The sequence below is a fragment of the Solenopsis invicta genome, chromosome 3 (assembly GCF_016802725.1).
Source record: "Solenopsis invicta isolate M01_SB chromosome 3, UNIL_Sinv_3.0, whole genome shotgun sequence".
NCBI lineage: Eukaryota > Metazoa > Arthropoda > Insecta > Hymenoptera > Formicidae > Solenopsis > Solenopsis invicta.
Genome location: NC_052666.1, coordinates 14,683,517 through 14,694,135, shown reverse-complemented (window position 1 = coordinate 14,694,135; position 10,619 = coordinate 14,683,517). Strand labels below are relative to the sequence as shown.

At 28.4% G+C, this 10,619-nt stretch overlaps 1 protein-coding gene across 1 annotated transcript in view; it reads left to right on the top strand.

Annotated features, from left to right (window-relative positions):
* The first annotated feature begins 1,430 nt into the window (after positions 1-1,430).
* Positions 1,431-10,619, top strand: part of LOC105208176 (calexcitin-2) — a 172,879-nt gene continuing 163,690 nt past the window's right edge. The window contains exon 1 of the mRNA XM_026138033.2: positions 1,431-1,694. The gene's annotated coding sequence lies outside the window, so the exon portion shown is untranslated. The remainder of the gene's footprint in view (positions 1,695-10,619) is intronic.

Sequence of the window (10,619 nt, the reverse complement as noted above, 5' to 3'; positions counted from 1 at the left end):
TATTGATACGAGCGTAAAGATTGATATTTTCAGTACATGCAGGATAGATAATTTCTTTGTAAATAATTATTTACAAGTAAGTTTACGAAACAAAAATAGCCTACCTCGTTCCATAAACTCACTTCTAGGTACTTATCTGCAATAGATGATAAGGCACAAAATTTATATCTTATAATATGTCATTTTTTTTAACAGATAAACAAAACATCTGAAAGATTTTTATTTTTAGATAATCATTATTATTCGATGAGACTTATTCTGATGTTAGACACATTTTATCCTGAAGACAAATTACACAAATAGTATATTATTTGTTTAATAATATAATATATTTATAATTTTTTAAATATTTGGTTATGGTAATTGTTTAAGCAATAATATAAATAATATTTTTTATCACATAATATAAAAAGTATTAAATTAGCTCGAAGTTTAAAAGTTATTCTATTAGTGCTAAATGAAAAATTGAAAATATATGCGAGTTCAATATTAAAAAAGGTTTATATCAGTACTAAACACGGTTGCACTTTTTTATATTTGACTTTTTTTTAAGATGCCGAATCAGCAACGATATCGGCGATTTTCTGAGTCTCAAGTTCTCGACTTGGCTCGAATTTTATCTCACTAAATTGTCATTCTGCAGCACACTGTTTCAGCAGTTCGCGGTCAAGTATCACCTATTCAAGAAATGGCATACTTGCTATAAATTCAGTATAAAATAGCATCGATGATTACAGTTTCTATCAAAATTGCAAAATTGGAACATTATGATCAAAGAATAATAAATAGTTTTTCCAATGTATCAAAATTATGATTGTGGGATAACAATCTGACGAAGTGTGTATTTTGAAAGATTTTATTATATCTTCAATAAATGTTGATTAAACTATATTTTAGAATTTAGTAAAATGTGTTACTAAAATTTGATTAAATTTCAGTAAAATTTTACTGAAATTATATCAAATTGTATAACATTGTAATGAAAATGTTTTATATTCTCATTAATTACTATTTATTTAAAATACCTCTACAAGTTGTCTCAGAGACAGTAACATCAAATTATAAGATAAATAAATTTATTCTCTTTATTTTTACATATTATTTGTTAACGTGCAAAATTATTGCTTTAAAATCAAAGCATAAAATTCAAGATACTAAAAATCTTCATCATTTTTATGCTAAATACAATTTTATGAAAGTTCCATCAAATTTGCGTCACTCGGACGAGATTTCAAATGCGTCATTAATGCGTACACGTGTCCTCAATTATTTTACAAATAGCACGCAATCAAGTAGAAAGCAGAATACATCATTGGTACATACGAAGCTGAGACTCTGTGATTTTCATCCGAAGGAAATGAGCGGACAGAGTTTAAGGGGCCGGTCTGCGCAAGCACAAGTGTAAGTTCGAGGGTATAAAGAGGAGAAGCTCGGGCTCGTGGTGCGCATTTTGTGCTTCATCTGTCCGACGTACAGATCGTACAATCGCATCGGTGTTCTCCAATATATACGCTACAGTTTTTCCCTCTTTCTCTCTCTCTCTCTCTCTCTTTCTCTCGCGACGACACTTATTTCTCTTTGTATTCGTAATTTATATATTATTCGGTTGTACTCGTGCGTTGCTTTCACACGTTTTAGACGGAACTTTTCGACACGTTGGACTTTCTTCCTGTACAACCGAGTATAACTTGCAGGTGAGTCGTATTTTTTCTACTCTTTCTTTCGTATATCATCGTCTTAACTTTCGCGAAAAACTTTACAGAAATGTTAAGTACACTGCATTGAAATTTCAAGAGATTACTTTACTTTGATTGTGATTCGTTATTACTTTTTCAAAGCAAGAAAATTGTTCATTCATGTTTTACATTAATAGTCACATATGAATACAATTTATTTCTATCTCGTATTGTTCCATAAATGTAAAATAAATTACAAGTAAATATTAATTTAAATGTGATGAATTAAAAATGTTTGTTTGATATTCGGATGATATTCTATTAAATAGCCAAATGTATCATATGGAATGTCAATGTGTATGTGTAATAATCTCATAGTGAATTATGTAACACGTCATGTTCAACATAACATTGATAGTCAAAGGTGTAAAAACTTAATGGAAATTGAAGGCAAATTTGAGATTTATTAAGGTTTACTGTAATTGTCGTTATTCGATTAAGTTAAATAGATTTGTACTGATTCGTATCATTGAATACTACTTAGCCATCGAATGAAATATCATAATATTTAATGGAAAATCAGTTTCAATTGGGAAAAAGTAATTAATTAAATTTATACTATCTGCAGTGCTTTTAAAACTGTATGTGTGTGTGTGTGTGTGTGTGTGTGCACATACACATATAGAAAATTTTCTTTTAAAATTTACTAATAAAATTATGATAATTGTGTGGTTTCAGTAAAATTTTATTATAATTTTCTTAAAATTATAATTTTACTGTAATTTTAGTAAATTGTATTAAATTTTATTAAAATTATAATAAAATTCTTCAATGTTAGTATTGTTCCACGATTACTATAATTTTAAAAAAAGCTACATTCTAAAAAAAAAATTCTCTCCATGTATATGAGAGAGAAAGAACAATCTTGGATTATTTCAACATCTTATACAAACGATAAAATAATTATATTGTAATGTCTTTATTTCTTAAGCAGTTAAAACTGATGTAACACGAGAACAAAAATTTGTATGAAATATTTGCATTATCTGTTCTATAAATAATATCAACATACGATACATAATTTCTATTATAGCATTTTTGCATGTAGACCATTTATGACTTGTTTATCAGTTTTTCACGGTATTTCTTTAATTTATTTATTGAGTCTCGCTTTTATCGCGCCCTCCGCATTTAATAAAGCATCACGTTAAAACAAAGTAGAAACAGAATTTGAAAAAATAAATTTGTCATTGATAGAAAAAATTGAAAAGATCTATACTATAAGTTCGCATGTAATTCGTTACATTTCGACGTAGTCAAAGCAAAATGGTGATTGAATGGATTTCATTGCAGCGATTAAATTGTCACATGTGTCTGCGTTTTACAATAAAAATTGTATAGAAAATTACATGATTTAACATACTTTTAGGTGCGTGTCCTGTACGTTGTATTGTTAATTTGACATTTAATTTTAACGTGACACTTTGCATCTTGATGTGCGGATCAAGTGACGAAAATTCAAATACTTTAGCGAAGTGTGATATCTCTATGTGGCGATCTCGAGCAACTAATCTAGAGTGTGTGTGTGTGTGTGTGTATTTGTATGTGTATGACAGAGAGGAAGTGATCACAAAGGTGCACGAATGTTATTTGAAGCTTCAATTACACTAAATGCATGATTTCCGCGGGTCTATTTACATCGACGTTTCTTATAGTCCTTGCCACCTTTTTACGGTGCACAATAACGTTGCGAAAGAGCAAAAATAAATATGTATAAAAAAACTGTGGAAAATGTGGAACTAATTTTTATATTATAATTAGTATTATCATCAAGCAGATTAATTATTGCTGAAATTATACCAGTGGCAAGAAAAACTATTTCCAAAATTACAGAAATTGTCAAAAAATATATGTGAGTTTCTCTCTTTCAACTATAATCAATTTTTAGTAATCTATTTTTACGGAAGCAAAAAGATACCTTTTTTATATTTTTGCTGAAGCATCTACTTTTGCCAGTCATGATAACGCAGTTCTCGCAAAGTAGATCTTTACATTATCTTCAATTTCCCATCTTCGATTTTTGTGTCATTTATTGATATATAGCACTCTCTATAATGTGTGCTGATGGAAGAAGACATTTCATTTTTTATGAAACGATTACTACGCACGTGTGCGTTTACCGTCGCAAAATCACTATTTGATTATCGATAGGGTGCTGTGATATTTTATACATGGCTAACTATAGACGAGGCAAGAGCGACGATGCATATAGCATTAAAATTTGCGGGCTTGAGCATGATTATTACTTGCACCAATTAATGATGACATTAATAAATCTTATGACATAAGCCTAATTCGTAATTGCACGCGGTATAACAAATTTATTGCAAATTACATTTGCATGCGGTTTAAACAAAGTTAATAAATAGTTAACTTTTTATTAAATATGCTAAATGGAAAATGTACCATGAGAGCAAAAATTTAAATGTATTACAGTAAGATAAAAATTGTGATTATACAAAAAGAATATTCTTGTTTTAAACATATTTTTATTTTTGAAACATTAAATATTGAAATGAGATTATATAAAGTTAAAAAGACTTAACATGGTCACGGAAAGAATTTTATCCAAATTTGAATCAATGAAATCTTATTAATTTTAGTGCTATACTTATAACTGTGATCCTCAGTGGTTATTTACTGCTTTTCAGGAATTGTTCCGAAACAGAGAGAGAGTGTTAATCTCACAGATCGGAATCAGTGTATTAATATTCATTGACTTTCAATAAATAATATAATGATTTAGATAGTAGTTTTATTAAGGAAAATATGTTCTTTATTATTTTATAATAATTTTTATGAATTCAGAAGAAAAAAATATTAGTGTGTATTAAATGAAATATTAATTTTAATTTTTACACTAATATTTTTTCTGTACAATTACAATACATATGTTTCTTGCGAATCTTCATTTTTGAGTGATTAAAAGTTATCATACAAAATCCCTTTTGGTTGTTATAAAATTTTTAAGAAATAGCAATATATCATATCCTGCAAAGTGGATTTCGATTTGTCTAATTGTAAGCGTTATGATATCAATCGTATTATTGATTTAAATTATATTTTTACGAAATATTTTCTGTCAAATAAGACGAGATTAATTTTTACAATTTGACTTAAAATAAAGATACACATACAGGGTGTCCAAAAATTTGCGAATCAAAATAATATAGCAAAAATGTTTTTAAATCGTTAAATAAAATTTAATATATTTTCATTTTAAGATAATTTTAAAGATATAAAAGTTTTTGATATTTAAACTTGATCAATCGCGAACTACATTTAGTGAGTTACAATCGTGAGTTGCGTGTATGGTACACAGTATTTGTGATTGTACACTGTAAAAAGATTTTCTCAAAATTATCTATTATAATAGGTATAAAGTTACTAAATAGTTGTAAATTTCCACGCATTTGTAAATTTATAATATACAAGAATAAAATTAATTTTGTAATTTGTAATTAAGCAGTTTACAGAAGTAAATTTACAACATGTATGAAAAGTTATAGAAATGATAAGGATAATACATTTTGCAATTCTATTATATATTATATGAAATATTGTTGTATTACAAATGTAATGTTACAAAAATTTAGATAATTACATGTAATATTTAAATGTCTTGTTATATAGATAAGTTTTCGTATAAAATATGATATATTTTCTCAAAAGCAAATCTACATATTTTTCGTAGAATTACGTAATTTTTATAAAATTACATAATCTTTTTATATTTATGGAACTAATTATGTAACTTTTACATCTATTATATATAACTTTACTGAAACAATTAAACTTGAGTAAACGACTGTTGAGATTTAACAAACAGTAGATACAAAGCGAATAAGAGTCCAGCGCGTAATGTTGCGCAAAAACAGATATATTTATTCACAATATTCTTGATGTTTTTTACATTTTCCGTACGTTTGGATTTAGCTTTGGATTCATTTTCAGCGTAACAAAATCAAATTATTAATTATTTGATCATCGTCGCTCCAATGTGCAGATGAGCCATTAACGGTTTGCAGTCTCAAAGTGAAATTTTATCCACCGTATATACTGTCGAAGGAGATTTGATCTCCTCCAAGTAGTCGACGAGGACCAATAATGCAATGGATAACATCGGTCTTTGGCACATTTTTAATTATACAGATAAATTGATAATCCGCTTCGCTCTAATGTGACGTTTTCAAAGCGCCGATATTTAAGTAACTAAATATAAACAAAAAGTTGGCACATCCCAATGGAATCCCCTCTATCCTTTATAATCGCCGATTTAGTGATGCAAGATTTAGAGACTAGAACCTTGAAAAAAATTGATGTGCCTTTACCTTTTTATTTTAGATACGTTGACAATTGTGATGGCCGTTCCAAAGAATTTAATTGATTTTACCTCATTGACTATTAATTCATTTCATTTATGTTTACAATTTACAATAGAAATAGGGAGTGACAGTATCAATTTTTTAGATATTACCATTATTAACCCGTAATGGTCACACGGGGTCCAAAAGACCCCACGCGTCCTTTTTCTAACTTTAAGGGTATATAGACCATTCAAAATCAAACAACCTTCTATGAAACTAATTTTTATTTAAAAATATACTCTCTTGAGAATAGACTCCTAAATTTTTGTTAAATTATCTTAAAAATTAAAAATTTTATAAATATTTTTGTAAAAAAAGTCAAATTTTGCAATTTTTTAAATTTGAGTTTGTCTATTATGTTAAATTTATCTGAAAGTATACTATCTTGAAAATACACCCCTAAATTTTTATTGAATTATCTCAAAAATTAAAAATTTTATGAATATTTATGTAAAAAAGTAATTTTGAAATTTTTTTCACTATGTAAAATTTTAATTAAAAAAAAAATTATTAGATGATAAAGAATAGACCTCAAGGTATGTCAAGTAAAATTTTTGCGACAAAATATCAAAAAGCTGGCAAATGGTGACTGATTTTGTGCAGGAGGTCCCAGTGGACCCCATGTAATCATTATGTTATTATTTGGAAGTGTGACCATTACGGGTTAAAGGAGACACCGTTTTAGAATTCGACTGGTATCACAAGCCTATCTTTTCAGGCAAGTACCTTAATTTTTTGTCCGCACACCCGGAGACCCAATTATGAAAATGGTTGACAAAGCATTTTTATTATCTGATCCTAATTTCCTTAAAAAGAACATTGAGTTTCTTTCCTTAGTTTATCATTAATATTTTGTAATGACTATTCTGTAAGATTTATTTTTGAGATTATTAATAGCCATCTGAAATCATTAATTTAAAAACACACACTTAAACAAGCAGACATCAATACAAATAATTTCAATACTGATGACACTGCTAAGGAAAAAAACTCCTTGGTTTATATTACCATACATTCCCAACATCTCTGAGAAATTCGTATCCATCACAAAAAATTTAAATGTAAAACCAATTTTTTTTAGTTTCAATATATTGAACAAGATTATTAAATGACTGAAGGACACTCTCTCAACCAACTCTAAGAAAAATAACGTGGTATACAAAATTGCATGCAAAGAATGTGACATCTCTTATGTAGGCCAGACAGGCCAGAAAACTAAAAACAAGAATAAACGAAATAACATTAATTGGAACAACAAGAATCACTTGGTAATTACTGAACACCGAATAAAATTTAATCATGAGTTTTTAATTAGGAGAATAACTAAATTCTTGACTCAGAACGATTTTTAAATAAGCGGTTAGTGTCCGAAATAATGCACCTCCAGATGTAAAAGAAAAGCCTGAATTCTCAATCGAACACGGAATGCCTACACTATGCGTATTTCTTTTCATTAAGAAAATTGTGAACTTAGAGTAGTAAAAGTAGGAATTTGTAATGCGTTCATAAATCACCAGATTTTATTTATGACTCGTATTTAATTTTTTTATTTCACATGCTACTTACTTAATTATAATATTTATGTATTTAATTTTTATTGGCTGACTTAATCTATGTAATTTATCTTTATTTTAATTTATTCATATTTATAATTTATTTGATTGATTCTAATTACCTGACTCAATATGTAATTATTTATACTTCACGGCGAAGTTACTTGTGTTTATTTCTCTTTTCATGACTTATATTTCGTGACTCATTTTGACTTGCTTGTTTGGGTATTTGTAATATAACCGGATGAATCTGACGCTTAAAGTTTAGTTACTTAAATATCGGCGCTGTAGAAACATCACATTACAGCAAAGCGGATTATTAATTTATCTGTATACCCATATAGCAATGAATCTCCTTAGGATATCCTATTTTAATCGGATTGAGCCTATTCTGATCCAAAATGTACAATCATCCATAGGATGTCCTTAGGACATTTGTAATTGCTATTAAAGTCCTTAGTACATCTTATTCTGATCTGAGAAAAAAATATTTTATATTACTAATGATATACAAACCCTAACAGCACAAAACGTCCTCAACATGATCCTGAATCCGTTCTGAATGTGCAGGGATGTGAATGGGATGGGTTAAGAGCGTTAACATCTCATGGACGTCCTTAGGACGTCCCTAGGAAGTTTGCCTTCTGGATTATAAACACATCAAACGTGTATGATTTTGATAACTCCTATGATTTTTTCATCTGCGGGATTATTCCATTTAGCTATATGTAAATACTTAAGTTTCTGAATAGTATATATTAACTATTTAAAACTTGGGCTTCTACTCTTTTGATTTTAAAGTTCCAAATTTCTACTTTAAACACAGTATTATTGAGAAACATAAATATTATCAATAGACAAAATAAGTCCATGGATGAAAAAAAACCTCGATTTACATCCCAATGAGCAAACAATATTTCTAAATGTTTTTTTTTAATAACAATTTTTTCATATTTAATTTAATTATTGTATTATATTGGCATATATTTCTAGTTACATTTTTATTTAAACAAATAACAGAAGTTATTTCAAATGCTATTTTGCATTTGTAAAAATCACTAAAAGAACTATAATTTTATATATATTTATATAAATAATATCATTTAATTATACGGTTCATCTTTTTAATAATATATATTTACCAAATCTATCAGTTATATAAATAGTTATATCAGTATTAACATAAAGTATTTACAGATCATCGCGAGAGTTTCAGTTCGCAGCAGTCGTAGAAGTCAAGCATCGTCCACCGCGGTCACAAGTTGGATAGGTGACTTCTTGGGAATTTCCAAAAAAAAATTCCCAAAACTTTTTTTTGCGAAAAATGTTTTTTAAAATGTTACAAAATTATTGTTTTGATCATTGGAATTATGTGGTGTAATAATATTTGTGAATATTTTAGAAAAATTCATAAAATTAGAAAGTCCTAAAAGTTATTTTAAGACATCCATTGGACATTCTCAGGATCAATTTGATTATCCAAAGACATCCTAAGGATATCTGAATTACGATATCCTAGGGCTCTACATAGCGGACATTCAGGATATCCACAGAATATCCTTAGGACCTTTCAAGTTTATCTAAGCACATCCTTAGGATATTAAAAATCCCTTGACATACACTGCAGGATATCCCTAGGATCAATTTTTGTTATGTGGGTAATTAAAAGTGTGCCAAAAACTGATGTTATTGATTATATTACTGGTCTTCGTCGATTATTTGAGGATAATTGTTTAACATATGAGTTTATTTCACATAAAACATCGCATTATTAGGATTTTAACTCTTGTTCAATATGGCCGCCTCAATAAGGATTTTCCACGTCTATGTTCACACTACACATTCAAATATAAGAGTGTAATGTAAACACAGAATGTGAAATAACCTTATTGAGGTGGACATATTGGACAAAAGTTAAACTCCCAATAGGGAGATCAAACCATCTCTTTCGATGATACACGCGGTAGAGAAAGTTTCACTTCAGAACTGTAAATTGTTAGTGATTCATCTGTACATTGGAGCAACGATGACCAAATAATTAATAATTTGATTTTGTTATACTGAAGATGACTCCAAAGCTGAGTCGAAACGTACGGAAAATGTAAAAAATGACAAGAATATTGTGAATAAATATATCTGTTTTTACGCAACATTAACCGCGCTGGACTCTCGTTTGCCTCTACTGTTTGTTTTTATTGAATTTTTTTAAAGTATATACGTCATATATAATATGATGGGCGACTAATTTTTAATTGACTAGCTTTAAGCTCTGTATATCTCAATTCATGCTTAATGCAAATTTACAAATAATAATATTTTAAGAATTCTTGCTATAATATTTTGATTCACGAATTTTAAGATACTCTATATATTCTTTATATTCTGGGAATATAGTATATATAAATCAAGCTTATATAAGTTTAAAAGAATTTTCTGGTTCTTTTTTTCGTTCTCTATCTTTCTCTTAAGTTACTACAGAAAGAATTTTCTCTTAGAATTTAGTTTCAAAATCACAATATCTAGTATCTTGGATAGTATCTTTATATTAGGTGTGCAATAAAGTTCTAATGGCTTTTTTACAAAATTCAATTTTTATTCAAAAATAAACCAAAAAATTTTAATCAGTAAAATATTCCTCGTTTGCATCAATGACCTTTTGTCATCTTTCGGCTAAATTGCGAATTCCTTGATGATAGAAGCTCACCAGCTTTGAAACAATAAAATTATCAATGTATTTTTGTAGCTCTTCAATTTCAACGAAATATGTATCAGCAAGTGATACTATAGCGACCAGAATAGGTGGTATTTGGAAGGCGCTATGTTTGGGTTATACGCCGCGTGTGGGAGAAATTCCCAGCTTAAGATATGGCCCTGAATCGTTTTCGCAACATGTGGTTGGGCATTGTTATGAAGCAAGTTCATTTTACGACTTTCTCGGCCAGTAAACGGCTTCTTTTTTTCTA